A 23,996-nucleotide genomic window follows, 5' to 3' on the forward strand; every position below is an offset into this window, starting at 1 on the left:
ACGCAGACAACTCGGATTTGTGTGTGTTCTAAAGCACATGCACCGAATCTTCAGCAAGGGAAGACGCGACGCAAGCGTTGAACAGCTCTCCAGCAAATACGAGAATAACCAAAACGTAAGTTGCACCGACATCACACTGTGTTATAAAACTCTTTCACGAAGACATCTCTCGGTGCTCCTCCAAAATGGGACATCCACACCTCGGACTTACTTTTTTTCCCCACTGTTGGTGCCGCAACAGCAATGGCCACTGATTATGCCACCACTACTCATCGCAATGAGCCATACCTCACCATTGCCGACTCTCAACACGCCTGCCGGCTATATCAAGCCGTGCTAGCACCACCCAAAGTTCTCCCCATCCTACAAAAGGTTACCGACGACATCGATATCCCGATTGCATGTGCCCAGACCACGCATTCTTTGTGGGGAACGAGGCCGCGTATGCTTCCTCAAACTCATTTCATATTCTAGTGTTACAAACTTCTGTACAGGACACCAGAGTGGCACCAAAAATGCAGTAAGCAGTCCAGAAGCCATCGACCACACTTACAACCTCATACTATCACATCACAGGAACAAATCAGAAAAACATATCCTACTTCACAACCCTCAGTACCAAACTACTGAGCGAATATATTCGGAAAACAGCAAACAGAAAATTTAAATTAACATAATCCTCTAGGAGGTATCCCCATCGCTCTTTCGCCAGACTTCCTGCACTGCAACGAGCCACTTACAATGTGTCATTTCACATTCCTGTTCCCACAGCCTCAACTCCATTAACAACTATCCACATAGCATCAGGACGCTGAACTAACAATTTCGGCACCTGAAGTTTACGAGGGTGCAATAAAACCTGAATTCTGAGCTAGCTCGCACCCTCCTGGATGTAGGCAGCTGACCACACCCCGTTTCCAATAGCCTCTGGTTCAAATAACTTTAAATTTCTGCTCAAAACGCACTCACAAAAACAGGTTGTCCATCTCGTCGTGCAGTAATTTACTAGGTATTTATGACTGGTATAATAACACGAATAAAAAAATCATCGCAGAAAACCCTTCGAGTGAGCGAGTCAGTGAAGTAACTAACTGGAGTGAATGTGTTTCTATTGAACACCCTCTTGAGGCACATGATCTCTTCGCACATGAAAGTGTACCTTTTTGTTACATTTTAAAACAAACTAGCAATAGTTTCTTGTAGTTTATAGTTATCTATAGTAAACTATAAATATGTAAATTATCGTTTAAATGAGATAGATACGCATAAAAGTATATAGAAGAATATTTAAAATACCGAGGAAGTGCCAAGAACTGTGGTTTGAGCGCGAAATTTTTAAAGCACTAAACAGTCACAGCACCTACTGTCCGCAAGTAAAAAATCAAGGGTATGACGTATACCCTGTGGTCAGAATTGTTTTTGTGTGTAAAGACCAGGAAAACAACCACCTGTTACATAAATAATAATTATTTGCGATAAAACCATACAAACCCATTAAAAAGACTACAAACTTCAACAATGTGTACCACACTAATAAACAAACACAGATAGTCGGCAATCTGCCATCGCCCCAAAAAACGTTGACGAAATCGTGAAAATCCTCATTTAGAAAGAGATCGGAGTTTAAACTCGTACTGACATACAGACTTCCAGGGCACTCACTTGTTGATAACTTCAGCGCTCATGTTCTTCTTTCGGGTGTCTCAGGCTCACTATCTCTGGGATATGTAAATTAAAGCGCAACGACCTCGGCTGATATTAGAATATAATTGTGGCATTTGCGGATTGTACAAACTTTTATGTACCACATAAACTAGACAAGAAATCCGCTCGGTGCAATGATAATTCAAACTGCCAATTTAACGCTTGGTTTAAAAAGTGCTGGCCCTGTCATTAGACAGACACTCTCAACCTTGTGTAGTGATATTTTAAGCGGTCGCAAGTTATCTTGAAATAAAGTCTTGACAGAGCATCAGCATTAGATAAAGTACGAAATATAAACCACCTAAGTGAGTGCTGGCTTATCCCTGTTATACAAGCATTTTTGAAAGAGTTCATGCCGTTGTCAATGCGAGCATCCTAGGTTTTTATAGAAATTTAATGAAATAGCTACCGAGCAGTGCAGATTATACAAGTAACTGTATGCTTCTAAGGCGCTGCTCAATAACTATTTTTAAGTAAAACATTGATGAAAGGGTATGTAAACAGTTATAGTTTTACGTTTAAAGAACATTTTATACCTCTAAAAACGGTGTGTTTTCACAAGATCTTGCATGCACAATTTGGGCAATGTCTTTAAAATATACAAGGTAGCTTTCGTATGCTGTGGTACGCTTGTAGTACGAGACAAAACAAAACGTCGCCTAAATACAATATGGGGCTAGGCTAGGTCAGCAGTTTGGAACCCGTCGTTCTTGGTGGATATTTTTTTTCGCTTACCATCGTAAAAAGCACTTTGCTGGAAAAACCAATTTGCAAGCTGTTCTAGCATCTTATCAGCGACCGATAAGATAAGATGCTTAAAATGCTTAGGGACAAGCCAGACGTGGATCCCAGGGAGAAAGAAAGAGAAAAGTTGAAGTGTGCTGTCGTGCCGTACCTACATGGTATATCGCACAATTTCAAGAAATTAGGCAAGTGTGTCATGGGTAACGTTGTCTACTCTGCACCCAACAAATTGTCGAAACTAACGAACAGAGAAAATGGAAAAAAAGAAAAGCATGTGTGCAACGCAGCATCGCGACCGATTCGTGAATTGTTCTAAGGCACAGTTTATTCCATTCCTCTACCGTGTGGCAGGCAGTACGTCGGACAGTCAGGTCGTTCCTTAAACAATCGGCTTAGAGAACATAAGAATAATGTGGACAAGACGAATAAAGGACAACTGGGCATACACTGCAGAGACTGCAGATATTGTGAGTGTAGGCCACTTTTCCATAAATCTAGGATTGTAGCCCGACACCAGGATCAGTTGACACGAGAAATCATCGAGGCCTACCAGATAGTTTCCTTGAAAGACAACAGCGTTAGCACAGCTTCTTTGGCATTGACAAAGAAAGGACTGCAATTATTATCCAATCAGTATATTTTACCGCGCAAAAGTCCTTTTGTAACGCGATCGTTTCAAATTTCATCCTTCACTTTTTGTTTTTCTATTTGCTTGACCTCCTCCACCTTTCCTTCTTGATGTTATTAGCTGTGTATCTTCCGGTATAAAATCGGGCATCACTGAAAATAAAACGAGTTGGTAGTAGCGCCGTGTCCCATGCACTTCGTTCGTCCTTGTTCATTTCGCGCTTACTTACCCAACCCACTTCAGAGTGACGGTGCTCTTCTCAAAAAGCACGCAAAAAACGTTTCCAGAATATACTAGAGTTAAAGGAATATTTTGCCATGTATGATTCCATTATGACTTCTCCAGTATGTTTTATTAAAATATAATTACAGAGGGCATCAAAACGCCATTCAGAACACTACAGTTTGAATAAAAAAAAGTAAGCAGAAATTTTGCACACGGTGTTTACAGGTTATTTAAATGGACATCCCTCTACATTGCTTTACCCGAGAGTAGCTGTCCGTCACAAATATCTCATACTTGTGATATCTTGTGCCCCCTCTCTAGAGATGTAGAAAACTCTGGTATTTCATTTCTTCGCAGTTCTATTCTACATTTTTTCTGTATCTATGATGTATTTATTAATTTATTGATGTTGTCACTGCTGTGTCCCTAAGGACGAAGAGCGCTGACACATAGTGAACCATCTGTAGTTACCGTTTTGTTAATCCAATAAACAACATATTTTCCTCATGAATATACATCAAGCCTTCCCGATTGTGGAAGGAGTGTGGGCAAACCAGAATCAGACGTACACGTCACAACTGAACCCGAAGTGCGTAAGCAGATATTTCATATGTCTATGCCCCCGTACCCTTGCAGCCCTACTACTTTCTGACGTGCTACCTCAGTATGTATCCGCATTTTTTGTTTGGTGATAACCTTTGTATTCTCAGATCCTCCGCCTTGGGTGTATTAATACAGAAGTGAAAATCAATCCCCTCCCTTATCGCCCTGCATATTATGTGGCTGGCCGTCATGGTTTTGTGCATCAATACGACGGCCAAGGCATCTTCATGCGCCGACGTTACGCGCTGAATGTGGTGTATTTGAGTTTTTGTTTTCCACGTTACCGCAGGGTCAAAAAGCGGCAATTAATTACGAAGTAATATTCGTCAAGAGCACACCCAACGGGTAGCCTTGACACGTGAAGAGAACCACCGCACTTACACCGTCTAGCCGTCCTATTTATGCACGAAAGTGTGACTGACTGCAGGGCTCAGAATAAATAGGCAAGTGAAACTGAAAACGAACGTTTGCCTCCGTGCAAATACTCCTTTAGAAACATCCACGCGGGCATGAAGTGCGCTGGTTCTCGCGAGCCGGCGCTGTCCCTCGCACTCTGAGGTGCGGTCATGACAAGGGCCATGTCAGCAGCGTGCTTTCAGACGTCATAACTCCACGTCACCTTCTCATACTACCGTACGCTCATCCTCCCTGCCTTGGGCTCATGCCGACGTGAACGGACACCTTCGTCAAGTTTCAATGCAAAGCGTCTCCTGTTGGACGTCCAGCGCTATGCTATGCTTAGACCTTCATACACAGGATGAGCGCAGAAGTTTCATTTCTTTCTCTTTTTTCACAAGGCTGAACAATCTATTCGCAAAATTCAAAACTTACGATTCGAAATCTCAAAATTCGCAATATCAAGATTGGCAGTAAGACAACACAATGGATTCTGGAATTTCTTACTACCCGCTCCCAATCTGTAAAAGTAAAGAGCTATGCCTCTAACCGTACTAACGTTTTATACGGGCTTTCTCAACGCTCCGTTGTAGGCCCTCTCTTGTTTATTTGTACATTATTGACATTACACGTAATATAATTTCGCCAATTAGCCTTCTGGCATACGACTGCGCAGTTTGGGCTCTTCAGCGAAAATCCTTCAACACATAATTTGTAAACATTTCTCCCTTTTTTTTTGAAGAGCAGAACCTTATTGATTCACGGCAACATGGTTTTCGACGGGGACTTTCCCCGACTACGCAACTCCTGGAAACGATTCATGACTTTGCGGCTGTTCTGGATCAACAGGGTCAAATCGATGTTTTTTTAGATTTTGAAAAGGCTTTTGATCGCGATTCCCACCCTAAATTATTTGTAAAATTGCGGCCTAACCTAAAAAAACGGTTCATTACTTCCATGGCGTCATTCCTATTTGCCTTCTCGACGCCAAAGTGTGAAAATTGACGATGTTTGCTCAATTTCACGATCCACACTATCAAGCATCCCTCAAGGATCTGTGCTAGGTCCGCTGCTTTTTCTCGTTTTTATCAATGATACCGCGCAGCAAATACCGGTAAAAATGAAACTATTTGCAGATCACTGCATTCTGTACCACGAAATTCATAGCCCCAATGACCAAGCGGTCCTCAATTCTTCCCTTGGTAAAATCCAAACATGGTGCGAGACGTGGCAAATGCGCATCAACCTCAAGAAGACAGTAGCAATGACGACAACTCGAAAGCGCCAACCCTTAAATTTTGTATACTCTATTACTGGTCATTCCTTATCATCTGTGCAGAGCTACAAGTACTTGGGCGTCCATCTCACTTCGGATCTGAAATGGAACAAGCACGTATCTTTCCTTCAGCAGAGGGCAGCTCAGAAGCTTATTTATCTTAAAAGGTCATTGTTAAAAGCGACTCCAGAAATAAAACTATAAGCTTATATAACCTTCAGCCTTCCGATACTCGTATATGCGTCAGTTTTTTGGGACCCTAATACGAAAATTAACATTAACAAACTAGAGAGCGTGCAGCGTAAGGTCATTGAATTCGTCTACAACTCGTATAGTTGGCATACATCAACCAGTGCTCTTTTGAGAAGTGCCCAATTAGAAAGCTTGCAGTTGAGACGCTACTGGCACAGGCTCAAATTTATGTTTCAAGGTTTCAAGGTTTCAAGGTTTATTCAATAAATGTTTGGTTTACAAAATGCGTTATTAATGTTAGTACAGAAGGAGGTCCCGAAGTAAAAACTGTCAGCGGGACCTCGTGGCTCAAAATTCACACAATACAAAGTTAATATAATGGCAGAACGGAATGCACACGAAGTAGTAAAACCATTAGCATGTCAGGGTCAGGCGAAGAAAATCAATTCTTTAAATAACATTTGATATTTTTGCGAGAGTTTGAGGCACAAAGATTAGGAAGTATACAATACTACACGAATAAACAAGGAATGCAAATCAAAATGTATATTCAGGTTGCGAACATAAAGAAATCAGGATCCCGTGATAGTACAATAACCCATAAATATCTAAGCAATCATCGGTATAAAAAACGCCAAAAATCCGAAGTTAAATTCGGAAAGAAGTATACAACCAAAAGATAAAAGGTACACAGAAAAAACAATTTTAAGAATCACCTAAGTACATTTCGAGTAGGTATGTTTTCAGACACTTGGAAAAAGTATGTTGAGAAGGCGATGACTTAATTGATACCGGCAAAGAATTCCAGAGTGCTATGGCTGAAAAAAAGGCAGTTTGCTTACCGTAGTTGGTGTTAGCTTTCGGCAGTAATAAGTTATGTTGTTCAGAGAACCGGGTAATATTTGTATTAGTAAGGGATGATGTGGCGAAAGCACCAGCAACGACACTGTTTTGGCGGGCACGGTAAATTAGGAGACCTAATGTCAGCTGCAAAGAACATGTCAGAGGAAGGACCTTCAGGCTATCATAAATGCCTGTAGCCGAGGCCCTGAAGTGGCTGAAAGGTAATGCACGAACTGCTTGATTTTGTAGACGTTGTAGGCAAGACAAATGGGTGAAGTATGTATTGCCCCATGACGACAAACAGTAAGTGAGATGACTATGAATAAATGCGTGATACAGTGACCGAAGAATATGTGGCTGGAAGTAATGCCGTGTTCTAAATAATACACGTATCCCGAATGCTAATTTTTTTGTAACTGATTTAATGTGTGCATAAAATTTTAATTGCGAATCAAGCACAACAACAAGAAATGACGCAGTGCAGGATGCAGGAATAGCCAGATCGCCAAGTTTTATTTGCGGGGTGGTGAAAATACGTTTGTTATGGGTGTGGAAAATCATAAAATTAGTTTTGGTAGGATTCATGCGTAGACAGTTGTTTTTGCACCATGAGATGATGTTTTGCCAATCCGAGTTCAGTTTTAATATTAGATTGTTTAGGTCTTTATCGTGCGCAAATATCGTGGTATCGTCTGCGTAAAGAATACAGTGCGAAGTTTTGAGGCAAGTCGGGAGGTCATTAATGTATATTAGGAAAAGAAGCGGTCCTAGAATAGATCCCTGGGGAACGCCTTGATTAATATTATTGGGGCAGGAAAACGCGTCAGAAATTTTGACAACCTGTGTTCTATCAGACAAATAACTGCGAATAAGTAAAGCTGGCCCCCGTATTCCAATTGATTCAAGTTTCGCAAAAAGTATTAAGTGGTTTATTGTATCAAACGCCTTCGTGAAATCTATGAAAACTGCCCCGCACCAAGACCCGTTATCAATAAACTTTTTAATGGCATCGGTGAATTCTATTAGGGCAAGTTCTGTTGAGTAATTTTGGCGGAAGCTGAATTGTTGTGGTGTTAGAATTTGAAATTCATTGAGGTAGTTCATTGGGCGGATTACAATAAGTTTTTCAATTAGCTTGCTAAAAAACGGCAGAATAGTTATTGGACGGTAATTACCCGTTAGGGTAGAATCCCCCTTCTTAAAAACAGGGACAACTTTCCCTTTTTTAAGCTGTTCGGGAAAAACACCACTTTTGAATATATCGTTAACAATCATTGCCAGAACGCCGGATAACTGATGAGCAACCAATTTGATTTTTGAAGCTGTTATAATATCTAATCCGGGGCCTGTATTTTTTAAACTTGTTATAACCTTAAAAACTTCTTCCGGTGTTGTCGGGCTTAGAAAGAAAGACTGAACGCAGGAGGAACCATAGTTACAATTAAGTTGGGGTTGTTGGTCACTGCTGGAAAAGAACCGGTTAAACGCATTGGCAATGTCCAAAGGGTTAGTTAAAACATTATTGCCGTCAGTAATTTTCGATAAAGGGGATGTCGTTTCAGACACATGCAAAAACTGTTTAATTAGTTGCCAATTTTTGTGGGTATTCGTGACGTTTTGGAGTATCTCATTTTGGTAATAATTTCGCTTAGCCTGTTTAATTAAAGTGGTGAGAGTATGCGAATAACGTTTAAAACGGGCGCTAAGAGCAAGGTTATAAGGTTGAGTTTTACCCTTTTTAGGAAGGTTATCTTTTTTCCGTATCCTGCGTAGTAGGCCGTTTGTTATCCACGGGTTTCTGGGCGCAGAATACCATCGAAAATTGGAAGTTACGGTCGTGCACATGTCAATGCATTCTGTTATCTTTGCGCAGAACAAATTAAAAGCGTTTTCAGCATCAGTATTTTGCAATACATTATTCCAGTGGGTACTTGATATAACTTCTATGAATTTATTGTTATCGAAGGCACGCCTTATAACTGCATTCGGCTTTGCTTTGTGAGCGCTCTCTACCAAAAGAAAGATCGGGTAATGATCAGTAATTTGATGGTGAACGACACCCACTTGTTGGGACGAAAGGATGTTTGATAAAACATGATCAATGATAGTGCCCGCGCCATGTGGGTTACAACGGGTGGGCGTGTTTATCAGCGAGTCCATTCCATGACCAAGTAATCAACCTGTGTAGTCTGAACAACTCCCGTCATTTATATCCGTAATGTCAATGTTTATATCACCTATTATTACAATGGTTTTATTTTCAGCATTCAAGGAAGTAATGATACGGTCAAGGTCGCTACAGAAGTCAGCGTAAGACGAGGAAGGCGAGCGATAAATGGAGCCAACGATAGTGTTTTTACTTGAGGGAAGAAAGCATGTGCCAAGCTCAAGCCAGACAGACTGGCACTTTGGGGTAGAAATGGAAATGTGAGTACGGCGGAAATTAGATATCGTGTCAGAAATAAATATTGCAGCACCACCATGGCGGTCCGCGGGGCGGTGGTTGTACTCAGCGCGGTATCCCGGTAAATGAAATAAGTTGTCATCAGAAGGCGAGAGCCACGTTTCGGACAGGCAAATCAGGGAAAATGTATGATTTACAAGTGTTAAGAAGTTAACCAGGTCGTCATAATGCTTTGGCAAGCTACGGATGTTGAAGTGAACAACCGACTTGTGCGATGAACCAGACTGACAAAGAAGGTGTTTAAATTGATCAGTGGAATATCCCATAAGGCGTTTACTAGATGAAGCATGAAATGATTAGGCGAAGATGGCAAGGTCACCGACCCCGGAGGTTCTGTACACGCGGCTGTCTGGGCCCTTCCTCGCCTTTATTCTACAGCTGTCTACCCACAGAAATTGCCATTGTTTTTCTTTTTTCAGAGCCAGAGCTTGTGCGAAAAGGCGCTTGTTCTCCGGAGTCAAATGATCATTGATGAAAACTGGTTCATCGGTGCGTGAAGTGCCCTGTGCTCTCAAGCCAAGGGAACTTGCCGTTAGGCATGCCTTCTTTGCCTTTGCGGCAAAATCGCCTTTCTTTGTACGCGAGCAAAAACGCGCAATGATGTTTTGTCCATGTTTCGCAGGGACGCGGTGTACGACGTCAATGTCCGTGCTCTCAACAGTACTTACTTTACTACGATAAATTAGGACTTAACAAGCCTAAATACATACAACGAGAACCATTACGTCCGATACGGTCAATTAAAGACCCCCAGGTGGTCTAAATTAATCCGGAGCCCTCCACTACGGCGCGCCTCATCGCCTGCGTTGCGTCGGCGCGTTAAACCCCACAATCAATCAATCAATCAATCAACCGATACGGTTAAATCACACTAAGAAGCTGATCAACATTTCGTGCAGAACAGATGCGTTTAATGACTCGTTTTTCCTACGAACTGTTCGAGAATCGAACGCGCTTTGCCCCGATGTCATGAAATGTTTGACGGTAGATGCATTTATGTCATCTCTGAAAAAGCAAGCGTCGCCCTGAAGGTGTGCAGAATTGCAATGTCTTTGTTTTTTATACTTTCTTTCATTGCAGGCCATAGTTTATCGTTGCTTGTTGAGACTGCCTTTCTTGGTTATTTTCCTTGGGCTTCTTTTCTGATATATTCATAACAAGACTGTTCACCGCCTGTGTCGTTATTATCAGGACGAGGCCCCGCCTCTTGTGCAGACTATGTGTGTGTGCAGAAGACTGCGCACCTATTTCTGTGAGTCGATATACTCCATTATATCGTTCTTTTCTTGCGTGTATGATACTGCGCGCGTGAGAAACAAACACGCTGTTACGTTTCTTCTTTAGTTTTGCATCCCTGCACTGTTTTTGCTTGCAATCCCGTGGTCATTCTGGAGCTTGTGCCAAACCTGCATTACTTATCATGTTTTGACTGTATAGATTTTCGTTTTTGTACGTGTTACAATGTACAACCACTCCTGCCAAGGGCCTTTTGTAAGGCTGGCAGTATTCCTGTAATAAATAAATTAATTAAACTAGCACTGCCGACATCACCATTTCACAATCTGGCCTCTATAAGTTGAGTGCGTTGTGCGACGAGGTGCAGATGTTAAATAAATGTGGGATAAAGTACGCACTTGCAATTTATTTTTGCTTCAATTCCAACCCCCCCCCCCCCCCAATAACACATACACCATAAATGATACCCGAATTGAATCAGTGGTATCTTTTAATATCTTGGAGTGTTTTTCAAAGCCAATCTAAACTGCACCACTCACATTGAACATATCACTACTAAAGCAATAAAAAATCGGCTCCGCTCCACGCTGTGAAGGTGGTTCACTTCAAAACTGTAAACCGTACCCACAACTATTACGCATGCGACGTGCTCAACGCAGCAATAACGGCAGAACAAAAGCGGAGAGGAGCGTATGGGGAACTGTGAGGAGGAAGGCCACACGCACGGCTATGGCGTCGTGGCTCTCACTGCCGGCCCATCTGTCTTGTTTCATGCGTAACCGCCAACGAGTGCCCTCATCTGCCCTCCCCCTCTCCATACACTGTTCAGTTAACTGCTAATTCAAACCACTTAAACGCCATTTTCATACCTTATGTGGTTTAAAATTCCCACGAGGAGGTGCAGGCGGAGGAACAACTTTATTTGACTGAGGAGCTGGCAGGTCAGCAAGGTCCTTAGTCCAGGACTCCATTGGTTCTACCCGTCATCTTCGCCCTTCCGGTCCACCGTACCTACTCATTCGGGTCAGAGCTTACAAGTTCACTTTCCCACTCCTCGTAGGGACTGGGAATTGGTTTCAAGTCTGGGTTTTTCTCGAATTCCCATGCCATATGATATAGAGTAACGCTTTGGCCGCCGTATTTGCACGGAAGGTATAAGGTGTGGGGTGAATGGCATGTAGTGTCATGGTGTGTGGGAACGTGTTTATTTGTATACGCCGGAAGGTCACTTGTTCTTTGGACAGCGAGTCAGCTCACGGCGGGTAAGTGCATCGGGATAGCTTGTAGGGTTGCGTTGTGTCGCTGAAAGTAGCGAGAGGGAGATCTGGTCGGTCCTCATCTTCCACTGGTGCCCGGTTTTCGAAGTTCACGAGGGTGGCTTGGTGGACTAGTTCTTGATGCATATTAAAAGGGTTACTAGCGCATGGAGATGGGAACACGGAAAGAAGAAACAACAGGACAAGGAGCTTAACTTCAACTGATTTTCATTAAGAAAAGAAAGACATATAAAACCCTGCACATTCAATGGCAAGGCTAACACAACCTTACGTCAACACTTGTCTTATCGCCATCTGCATGCTACACGCGTTCCACCAGATAATCCTTTTCTTTTTGCCAGAGCGCCACAGAAGACATGCTTATGTACTTTTCTTTCAGCCGGTGAAATTCAAGCGCTTCAAAAACCTCGCGTGCTTGCTTATCCTTCTCTATGGCGATGACTTCGCAATCACCGAAAAACGGTAGGCAGACACATTTACTACAGTTCAAAGCCAAATGCCCCGAAACAACCCTCTTTCTCACCAGGCACATATGCTCCTTGAGCCTCCCGTTGACGCATCCACCCGTGTTGCCAATACAAGTCTTGCCATAGTTCAAGGGGAGAGAGTAAACAACGCCTTAGTTACACTGGTTAAAATGCTCCCTTCGCTTCTTCAGACAGCCCATTTTTTTGCTGCCCCCCCCCCATTTACCATCGGACACACCTTGGTTGGAAAGTTTGTTAGGGTCAGACAAAATGGTGTCAACGTCTGCGCGCATATCAATCTTTTTGAGATTGTGCGCAATACTGTGCATGTATGGTACCACCGAAAATTTTTCTTTCCTTGGTACTATCGCCGGTAATTCCTGCTCCATGGGTGAAACTTAAGCGCAAACTGACATAGGAACGAGAAAGGGAAACGACACCAGTGCTTACGTTCTCGTCCCTGTGTCAGTTGGCGCTTACGTGTCGCTCATGGATGTTCACCAACTAGCTCATCTCTCCAATTCGCTTCTGTTTATTTCTTGTTCCGCGAGCTCTCTTTTGGTGTTACCTAACCACGACCTGACTAATCCCGCCGCGTTAGCCCCCATCATTGCCTTATGTGAGTGCAAAACGCGGGTCTACGGCTGGTACCTGAGACGACTATGCCCACCAGAGGTTCGGAGCCCCATCGGCTTGCTACCCCCTTTTGCCTCTCATCCGACGTGGGTGAGCGAGACGGTGGAAGCAGAGTGCAAGAGACAGGAGAGGAATTTCGGAGACTGTTTTAAAGTGGCCTGCTTGTCTCCCTCTTCAGTGGAAGCTGAATGTGGACTTGTTTTTTACAAGTGGAGCTGGCACACCGATGGACTGACTTAACTCGTCTGGAACACTGGCCGTCCAACGCTGCCAATCGCCAGAAGGAACGCGCCACCAGAAGGTAAACTCATGGTGCTAGGAAACGCCTCCTGGGATGCTCTTGTGAAAAATGTCTTAAAGCTTTGACCAAAGTTCTCTTTGAACACTCTATTGAAGACTGTTGAACAGCTGGCTTTGGTGCGGAGTGTTGCGAAATCTGTGGCAGGGACGGAAGGGGAGTGTTTTGTCAGTGAAATTGTTGACCCCCTTACCAGGCGCGGCACGGCCAGTAGGAGGGAAGCCTCATTGGGCTCTATCTCTTTTCGTTTGGTAGCTAAAGGCGCCTGTCTACTCCAGTCGGTTAAGAAAGATCGTTTTGTTGTCCTACAGCAGTCTATGTTCAGGCAAAGGTCAGTGGAAGCAGTGCGCGAAAATTTCAAAGATGTAGGTTAACAGCCATAAACCGGGCTGTTAAATGTAACACTTGTATAATCTGGATAGCCAAGGAGGGATATCAAGAGGGAGACGGAACACACATTGAAGCTGCTGGTTTCGCAACAAAAACCCATAAGCCGGGGGTACCCTTCCGTTCTATCGCGTCGGAGCAAGGGTCGTGGCAGGTGGCTGTTTGTGGTTTTTACAAAACATTTAGAATCTTGTACCATCACTGATTCAATTCTGTGCAGACCTGTGAGGTGGTGCTGGAGTATCTGTCTTCTGTTGACTGCTTGAACGTTTCGGGAACTACCGCGGACCTGGAGGACCTGTTTTACGCCCTGCTTCATTGTGTTCTGATACGACCTATTAGAGGTTGCATTACAAACGACCACAACGAGCTGGCCTTTTTGAATCGTTGTGGCATCCCAATGGAGGCGTTTTTCGAGTTTCTTAGCTTGTGTTGTCGTGGCTTTTCAAGATAAGGTCTACGTACAAACGTCGCGAGTGTGTATCGGGTCTAAGTATGCTCCAGTCGTGATAACATTTTTCTGGGCAAGGTTGACTGTGATTTGCAACTTGGTTTACAGGGCATTGCCAGTAAGATTTTTCGCTATGTCGACGATATTTTGGTCTTGAGCTGCAACGTACAAATTGAGTCCTTGAAATGTGCTGTTCTTGATGCCTTCAAGGCGAAAGGTGAATGTTTGAAGTTAACGGGCGGGGTTCCCGTTGACGGCACGTTGAAATGTCTCGACCTAGAGCTCCGTTTCTTGAACCATCATACATGCTAGGTGTACGCGCCTCGTTATAGCCAGCTGCTTTAGAAGTTCGCTTTTTCATTTGAAGCTAGTAAAAATGGGATAACGGAAACGTGGCTCAAATGCGCTGTCAACAAGTCTTGTTATTATTTGCCGGAAGAAACATTCAATGCACAAATAGTTCGGCTGGAAAACGCTCGCTTCCCTCTCTCTGCGCTCCAGGCAATATGTCAGTGTCTTGTCAAGCAATTGAAAGGGTTCGCACATCACATAATGGATGCCGACCAGATTAAAAAAGTGGCAGTCGTACCGTATGTACCTGAGCTGGCGCATGTACTTAAGAAACCTGCTGACAGATTTGGGATTAGGGTGGTTTTCGTTGCCAGAAATGAGCCAGGAATATTATGCAGTATGGTAAGCAACAAGCTTGATTCCCGAGAGAGTGTTGCCAAATTGTTTGATTAAACACCAACTCCACGTTGTTCGGTGTACGCCAAATGTTGTGTACTGGAATCTTATGTCCTGTGGAAAGGTGTACGTCGGCCAGACCGGCCACAGTCTCAAAGTATGCGTAAAAGAGCATCACTCCTCTTTGAAAGGAAGGCCCTATACACACCTGGCGCTGCACTGTTTCGCACAGCGGTTGTAAACCATGCTTCAAAGACACGCAAGTGCTTTTTAAACAAAGAGACCGTGCTACTAGGGAAATTGCTGAAGCCTTCTATATACGGATTAGGGGCTCTGGTTGTAAAGGTCCCCCGTTACTGAGCATTATAGATGAATAAGTGTTATTTCTGAAGTCGAGGGCTTCGAATAAGAAAGAAAGAAAAAGAAGAGAAGAAGGAAAGGGGGCGCGTGTCCTCATGTTATGCCGTATTTATTGGCGACGGTCATACGTGCCTGATTTTTGGGTCTTGGCCATAGGTCGGTAAAACAGAAAGAACGCACTCAAAATCAATCACAATTTTTTTCCTTCATGCTGTACTCAATCAAACTCCGACTCAAAAAGCTCGTCTGTTCACAAAATCACTCTTACTCAATCATCAAATACTCATTTGTAATCATACTCACTTGTACTCAAACGCATTTGTCCTCACGAGTATTCGTACTCAATCTGTACTCATGAGTACTGATTCTGTACTCATGATTACTCACTCTGTACTCATGAGTACTCAATCTGTACTCATGAGTACTCAATCTTCTGTATTAATGAGTACTACTCATTCTGCAATCATGAGTACTACTCATTCTGCAATCATGAGTACTTCTCATTCTGCAGTCATGATTACTCAATCTGTCCTCATGAGCACTCAATTTGTATTACTCATAAATAATCAAATTATCTGCACTGTTAGCTAGGTCGTATCTCGAATGAAAGACTAAATAGAAAAAAATAAAATGTTTAATTGATTAGAAAACACAGGGTCAGGCTCAGGGGAGCTCGGGGCTTGTCGGTGCGGCCGTGGCCGTAAACTGCGGTTTTCTGCGTGTCTTCTGGAGGCAGCTTTTTCGTCCGTTTTCATTTCCGGGCGTGCTGATACTCTCCTAATCGTGCTACAAATCCGAATTGTGCCTGCCCACAGACACAATGAAGCGTTTCCGTAGATTAACGTCCGTTCGTATCCAGATGCCTGTCCGCTTATTCACAGATGCTCGATGCTGGCATTTGTTTGTTGTTCCGGATACTTGAAGCATTGTTACGAGGGTGTTCGTCTCGTTGAGCTTCGGTGAATTTCAAATCTGCTTTATTTTATTGTGTGTGTGCCGTGGGATTCACTTCGTCAGACGTGAACTTGACAGTGTTTACGGCGTTGCGTTAGTCGCGGCGCTTCCGTCGGCGATTGTGTTCGTGTAGCTCGTCGCGTGCTTGATGCATGTGGGGGCATAGACGTCCGGTTTGTCCGGTTGCGAGCTGGGCTGTGTAGGGATGGCATAGTTCGGCGTGTTGAAGACGTTGCTTGAATTGACGTGTGCGTTGCGTATGGTGCGGGAGCCGATTGGCTTTTCGTTTAGTGTGCGGCAGCGTGGCGCTTTCGTAAAGTGGCATGGCTGATCGGTCAAAGTCTTTGCGGCTCCGTGCTCGCAGTTGCCGTGGTTGTTTCGGAAGTGAAAGCGTTTTGCTGGGAAAGCGGGCGCAGTTCGTGCCATCCGTTCGGTCCCACATTCCTTGGCATCGCAAGCATGACTTCATCGTTAGGGCATTCAAATGATTCGTCTGGATCGGGTTCATTCTTTTCCGTTCTTGCTGTGTCCGTGTCGTCGCTGAAGCCCTTGTCTTTTGCCCGTTGTTTTGAGAAAGCTATAGAGGCTATCTCTCCCATACAAGCAGGCTCCGTTCGTCCCGAGTCCGCTTGCTCGCCGTTGCGTCCTCTTGTAAGAAATAGTGTTTATCGTGCGAGTCTCGGTAGGAGCGCGGGTGCCGGGGATCTTGTTCGTTCGGGCTAGGACATGGCGCATGCGCTGGCCGTGTCGTTGCTCGTTGACGGACCTACCTGCACGAGTGTTATTTCATTCGTTCGCTGGACTCGGGCGTCGGAGCGGGTGTCGGAGCGCTCGTACGTACCGGTAGGGTTGAACCGCGATTTCTAAAGTTGTAACATTCGCTGGCCAAGTTCGGATAGCAGCAGCGCGAGCGGAGGATATCGCGAATAGCAGTTTTTTCCATGTGTGCTGGCTTGGCGGCGTTCCCTGCGCTGTGCATTTCGTTCCCCGTGGTCAGCTCCACTGGTTCATGTTCGATGTCGTTCGTCACCTCTGGTGCGTTTCGTGTGCTGTGCGTTTCGATTTATCTAGGAAACTCCCCTATAATTGGTGTGCGGTCGTTCTGCACGTGTGGTGCATTTTGGGCGCCGTGCGTCTTGCTCGCTTGTCGGGGCCATATCTACAAATCCGGGTGCGATGTCGTTGGTTGCGTGGACCGGCGCCGGGACAGCACGAAAGAGGAACGGCCGAAATAGGAACGGGCGACACTGCAATACCTCGCGCTACGCAGCACGAAGTTGGAAGTTTCACGACGCAACTGCCACAAGTACTCCCTCTCTATGTGTTTACCTCTTGGCTAAGGCTTGCATGATCGCCGATCCACACGGCGGACCAAAACGATTATTTGGACCGCGGTCCGCGCGTCACGTGATAGGAAGTCACCAGTTCGCGCGGACCGCCGTTGGACCGCATAGGACCACGGGCTTCGCGGTCCAAATATTCGCCGAGGCTTTTCGGTCCGCAGTCTCGACGGCGGACCGCGACATTAATCAGCGTGGTCTGACAGCGGCCGCGTCGCGTGGACGGAGACGCGTCCAGTTGCACCAATAGAGAACAGCGCGGGCAGAGCGGCGGTTTCGAAGCGCTCGAAGGAGCCTGTCAATCAGCAGCGGTTGGATAAGCGACGGGCTAGGCTTACAATCGCGACGCATTCTTCAATTGTGCTTTTTCTTGCGAGTCCTATGACTCTTACTAGTGCGATGTTAGCTATGATTATCATTTTGTTTCACGCATGTGGACCTCAATTTAGGGAAGAGTTCGGTTCCAGCGAGCGGTGAGGAGCCGTATGCAGCCCGGATCGCCCCGCCTTCGCCGCTCGTCGTGTCGCCTTCGTGCGAACGACGGCGGCGGCTGCGTGAGCACGTCCGCCCGGCTTGCATGCGGGTGCCCGTTATTGTAGGGATGAAAGGTTTCGTGCCGGTTTGTGCGTTACAACATGTTGTTGCGACGAAACGGTGCCTGTGTTCAACCTTCTGGCTTGTGAGTTCAGACGGTCGGCCATTCGCGGTCCGCTCAGCCGGCCCGCCGTGTGGATGCGCTCTCCTTTGAATTGGACCGCGGCGGACCGTGACATCTCCTCCCGTGACCGATTGGACCGCGGACTCGGTCCGTCGTGTGTATCGGTACGCAGGGAAAGGCTTCAAGAGCCTCCTTTACATTGACCCGACGAGGGCGCGTTGATTCCAAATAAACAGGTTTTTTGGACTCGACACTCCCATGTATAAGCGGACGGGGTGGGTCAGAGAGCCGCCGCGGCGCGTCCAGTCAACTCGGAAGCAGGGGGTGGGTTAGCTCGCTCGTCGGGCTGAGTCGGCGGGCCGCGGGGAGCAGAATACCGTATTTGCGCGGTTCTAACGAGCCCCCGGTCGTAACGCGCGGGTAACTTCGCGCAGGAAAATTTTTAAAAAATGTGACACTGATGGTACTACGCAGATGGAAAAGAGATGACACCACGTTTCTGGAAGAGGGTGATTTTATTTGGCATGCAGCTCTGGAAGCCAAAAATGAATTGTGCTTCACAAGGCTGCTTATCCAGCTTCTGCTGGAAATAAAGTTATAGCGGGGAACAATGAAGTTGCTTGCGATTTCAAGTGCCTCGATCTTCATAATTCTAAGCGTTAGGGGCTAAGCAGAAGCACAAAAAAATGTCCAACAGCTGACCAGGGTATGCGGCATGCCATTGAGGAATCAGTGCGCCGAAATTCACTCACGTGGTGTTGACGGATTGTTTTTATTGGATTGAGTTGGATTTTGCGGGTACTTCGTGTCCGTTGCGCATGGCAATCCTGCTGGTCGCTTTAAAGCCTATTGTAACGATTGTAAAAGCCCGATAGTAACGCGCACACAAATATTAAGCTACCTTTTAGCAAAAGAGGGTGCGCGTTAGAAACGTGAAAATACGGTAGCCCCTTTTCCGTGAACCCCGCCGCTCCCCTCACCTCGATTCTTCTGACGGGGTTCAAATAAACTGGAACGCGTCGAGGTAAGCTGAACTCGCCACTCAACTCACCCCGCCCCGTCCCGTCCATGTACCCGGGTCTAAGGTGCCGCTTCGCTTCTTTCTTTCTCTCCAGGGATGCTATCACGGTGCCAGGAAAGGAGCTGAGGGCAACAGGTAATGGGATGCCTCTCATTGGTCGATGGCGTGGGTTAACCGAGGTCAGCAAAACAAGCAAACAAAAAAGCGGATTTCTCGCCGCCTTTTGCCTCCGATTGCACACCCGTTCTTTTTACTTTCAAGCACGCGCTCCCGGTGCCGGCGCGCCAGTGAGGCGGCTCAGCAAAGAGGGAAAAAAATCACCCTTCAGATGCATTTCTGACGCCGTGCTCTCGTGTTTATTTATTTTTTTTTTTACTTTCATGACGTACAGTTCCCGTAGTAGCTGGAAAGCGCGGCAACGTTTTAATCGTTGCGTGCTCCACTGTACATATAAATATTTCACTGTCGACGCCGGTAGCGTGAGAAAGCGCACGGCTTGTTAGCAAAGCATGTATGGCTACGGTTCCGTGTATAATTCACGTCTGTAAATAAGAACTCCCGAGACTCCATGTGTCTTCGAAGCGCGGGGTTGTAGCCTGAGACCTTCACTTTCATATCAATCTAGTATTTGTGTCTGGGTTCAAATATCCCTAATGTTTTATTTTTGTTAAACAAAGCTGATAAATAGGAAGCATGGTACCAGCTTTAGTGCCGAGGGAATATTTTGCCAATATGAAGCCCTCGATTAAGGATTCTTTTAACTTTTGGCCGAGCGGCTGAATCGCGGGGCAGTTGGCCAGTTGTAGAGAGGTCACATTATGTACATAAATCTACTTAACGGTGACCCCAGTAGCTCCCATGTATACAGCGGGGCGTGATATTAAGTTGCAATAATAAATTATCTTTATGACAGACAGAGACAGAACGACTGTCAAGCCAACATTGTCGCGCTCAAGTGTCCAAAGAAAGGCTATCGTCTTTAAAACCAACTGGAAAGAGACGCTGCCGCCACTGTTCCGCATTCTGTGAACATTGCGCAACCGTACCCCTCGCATGCTCTGCCAGCCCGCAAAGTAGCAGATAAACAGAAAGACGAAAACCGGCTACCGCGCGAAAAGCCAAAGACGGAGGTCCCGCCGCGAGAAAGGGACAGGACAGAGGCGCTACGGGTCATTGTGTCTATTTCCGGTAACAGCACGGTCAAAACCCCCACAGATCTAACCTTAATCACTAATTTTTGTGTGCGTGTGTGTGCGGTTAACCAGAGCGCCCGACACAAATTTGCTGCACCTGGCGACGCGCCGATGGTGGGCCCGACTCGCACCTCGGTCAAACAGCCCGCGGCAGACGTGCCGCGACTTGGCGGCACACTGCGCCGCCGAGTCTGCTCTCCTTTTCCCATCGAGACGGCCGCACCAAATTATGCCTGGGACGACCGGCTCGAAAAAGACATGCAGCGAGTAGACCCTGGAGACGGCGCCGCTGAGTCGCCTTCCCATTCTTGTCGTGGCTCGGCTGACGCAATCAATTCGCTTTCAAACTGCGGCCAGTGATAGTGCTGAGTGGAAAGATTCTAACTGCACGTGGCTGCGGTGGAACCCCGGGCGTATAAAACCAGCCCAGAAGCAGCGGCTCTGCGGCGGCATTTCATTGGAGGCACGGAGTTGATGATGATGATGATGATGATGATGATTGTCTTTTTATGGCGCAAGGCCGACGAGGGCAAAGAGCGCCAGAAACAATTGTGATTTAATAAAAGCGATGAGAATTAAAATTACAATTGTAAACTAAAGTGAAGCACAAGCTGTTTAAAAACAAATGGTATGGCTGGAGTAGAGGGCCAGGTTGTAATTACGCGCAGTATGAAATGAGCTGTAAAAAATTAATCTCTTTTAAAAACTTCGAAACATACTTAAAAGGAATTGTAGCGTTGTCGCCTAAAAAATGTGAGGGGTGGAGTGGGATGTGTTGTCTGTATAGTTGTGGAAAGTGTTTGCGTCGAGTTGTGGTGAGTGCGTTACATTGAATTAGGATGTGGATTACGGATAGGTGTTCTCCACACCCGCTACACAGAGGTCTTGGGGATCCAGTGAGCAGGTGGGAGTGTGTAGCATGTGTGTGGCCTATCCGTAATCTGGCTAGTGTAGCTTCATTGAATCTGTTGTGTGTGTCTGTTGTGTATCGTCCCAAGTGTGGTTTTATTAGGTGTAGTTTGTTGTCTGTCAGTTCGCTCCACTGTGTTTGCCATGTTTTACGAAGTTGTTCTCTGATGTGTGGCTTGAGGTCTGTGTAAGGTAGTGTTGTTATGTCCACTGTGTTCGTCAGTGCAGCAGCGGCGGCACTTTCATCCGCCAGCTCATTTCCGCGTATCCCACAGTGGCCCGGAACCCAGCACACAATCACTTCGAGATTTGAGGCGTACGCGGACATAATGGTCTTAAAAAGAAGATTGATCACATAATTTTTAGACGACTTTCCAGATGATAGCGCGCGCACAACACTCAAAGAATCTGTGTAAACGATGGATTTGGGTATTTTATGTTGAAGGATGTGATTCAGAATGAGGAGCACGCCATACGCCTCTGCCGTGAAGATACTACTAAGTAAATTCATAGTCTTAGAGATGCTTAAGTTTGGTCCGTGTGCCGCAGAGGACACAGCGGAAGCAGTCTTTGAGGCATCGCTATAAAATTCTAAACACTGATACTTTTGCTGTAGGGACAAAAAGTGCTGCAGAATCGCACTTTGAGGAACCCGGTTCTTCTGGATTTGTGTAAAAGATGTATCACAAGAAACTAGGCGGAGATGCTACGGTGGTAAAAGGTCCGTAAACGATGAATTGTATAAGTCTAAAAACGAGAAGTCAAAGTCAGAAGCTTCCTTCCTCGCTCTAAGGGAGAAAGGTACAGAAACAGATGGACGATTTAAAAACAGTTGCAATGAGGAAGTATCGTTAAATACTGGTTTAAAAGGATGGTTACTAATTGATGAAATTTTAAAAGCATATAATAGGTCTATGTAGATTCGCTGATGTTCTAGGCACCATTTATCACACTCAGCGTACAGGCTCTGGACCGGGCTAGTGCGAAACGCACCTGACGCGAGCCGAAGCCCCAAGTGCAGCAATGGGTCCAGCATTTTCAATGTGGTTTTTGTTGCTGACCCATACACCACACTCCCGTAGTCCAATCTTGAACCTATTAAGCTGGTGAATACACGCAGCAGGAGTTGTTTGTCTGCACCGTATGCTTGGTGTGAGAGGACCTTTAAAATGTTCATTGTTTTTAGGCATTTATGTTTAAGTTGTTTAATGTGAGATATAAATGTTAGTTTTTCGTCAAACACTACTCCTAAAAACTTGTGTTCCTTTTTAACAGGAATTGATAGGCCGTTCAGCTTGATCTCAGGATCGGGCCGGATCGCGCGCAATTTAGAAAACACAACACAGGTGCTTTTAGCTGGATTAAGTTTAAACCCATTTCGGTCTGCCCAGCTAGCTAGTTTATTGGCACCAAGCTGAATTTGCCGATCACAGATAGACATGTTACATGATTTAAAAGATATTTGAACATCATCTACATACATAAAACAGGATATTGTTGGTGGCAATGCCTTTCTAAGCGAGTTCATCTTCACTATAAACAATGTGCAGCTCAAAACTCCACCTTGAGGCACGCCATTTTCTTGGACATGAACCCTAGAGAGTGCAAACCCAACTCTCACACGAAAGGTTCGCTTGGACATGTAACTGCCAAGTGTGTTTAGCATGTTGCCCGACAAACCTAACGACTTCAGATCGCTGAGGATGCCGTAGCGCCAAGCGGTGTCGTAGGCTTTTTCAAGATCAAAGAACAGTGTAAAGCAGTGCTGCTTATGAACGAATGCATCCTTTATATATGATTCTAAGCCAACGAGTTGATCATTTGTAGATCGCCCTGCCCGGAAGCCTGCCTGGCAGCTCTCGAGAAGACCGTTGTATTCCAGGAAATATACAAGTCTCTTGTTTATCATCTTCTCGAGAAGCTTGCAGAGGCAGCTTGTCAGGGCTATGGGACGATAACTTGCAGGGGAGGTGGGATCCTTCCCCTCCTTGAGGAAGGCCGCTACTATGGCCTCCCTCCAAGACCTAGGTAACCGCCCCGAAATCCATATTCTATTGTAAAGGTGTAAAAGTGTTTCTAAAGTGTCTCGGTGTAAGTGTTGTATCATAGTGTATGTGATGTTGTCTGCGCCTGGAGCTGAAGGCTTACAAGTGTTGAGAGCGGCCCTCAGCTCAAAAAGTGAGAACTCAGAGTTGTAAGACGTAGTTGATCTGTTCTTGTCACGTAGAGAGTTCTTTTCGGCAGATGTTTTGTGTTTCATGAAAGTGTCCGTGTAGTGTGATGAACTGGAGACGTGTTCGAAGTGTTGTGCAAGTGCATTAGCCTGGTCTTCTAGTGTGTCCCCTGTTGTGCTGACCAGGGGCAGGCTATGTGTATTTTGTCCTTTCAGTTTACGTATCCTTGTCCATACTTTACGTGTGTCTGTGTAGGAGTTTATTGATGTAAGAAAAGCGCGCCAACTCTCTCGTTTTGCCTCACGGCGCGCACGCTTCCCGAAAGCCTTTGCCCGTTTAAAAGAAATCATGTTTTCTGATGTGGGGTACCGGCGAAGGATACCCCAAGCTTTGTTCTGGGCCTCTCGCGCCCGCCGACAGTCGTCATTCCACCAGGGCCTCCTAGGGTGCCGCACGGCTCCGGAGGACTGGGGAATGGACTTTTCGGCGGCGTCAAGGATGTGCGCCGTGACCAGCTCGGTTGCCTCCTCTACGTGTAGGTGTCTAATGTCTGTGTAGTGCAGTTGAGATGTTTCTGTGAATGTGTTCCAGTTCGCTCTAGCTTCGTTGAACCTACTATGGGAAAGAGAACTGTTTGGCCCTTTACCTATATATGTTAAGGATGTTGGGAAGTGGTCACTACCATAGGGGTTTGTGTCCACTCCCCATTCAAGAAATGGAAAGAGTACTGCAGAGCCAATAGCAAGGTCAAGGTGTGAGCAGGTGTTGTGTGCTATATTATAGTATGTAGGCTGTTGCTTGTTAAACAGGCATGCTCCCGATGATGTTAAGAACTTTTCGATGAGGCGACCTCGGGCATCTGTTCTAGAAGAG

Source organism: Haemaphysalis longicornis, unplaced genomic scaffold, assembly GCF_048455015.1.
Source record: "Haemaphysalis longicornis isolate Haplotype H1 unplaced genomic scaffold, Haemaphysalis longicornis Haplotype H1 scaffold_16, whole genome shotgun sequence".
Classification (NCBI taxonomy): Eukaryota; Metazoa; Arthropoda; class Arachnida; order Ixodida; family Ixodidae; genus Haemaphysalis; species Haemaphysalis longicornis.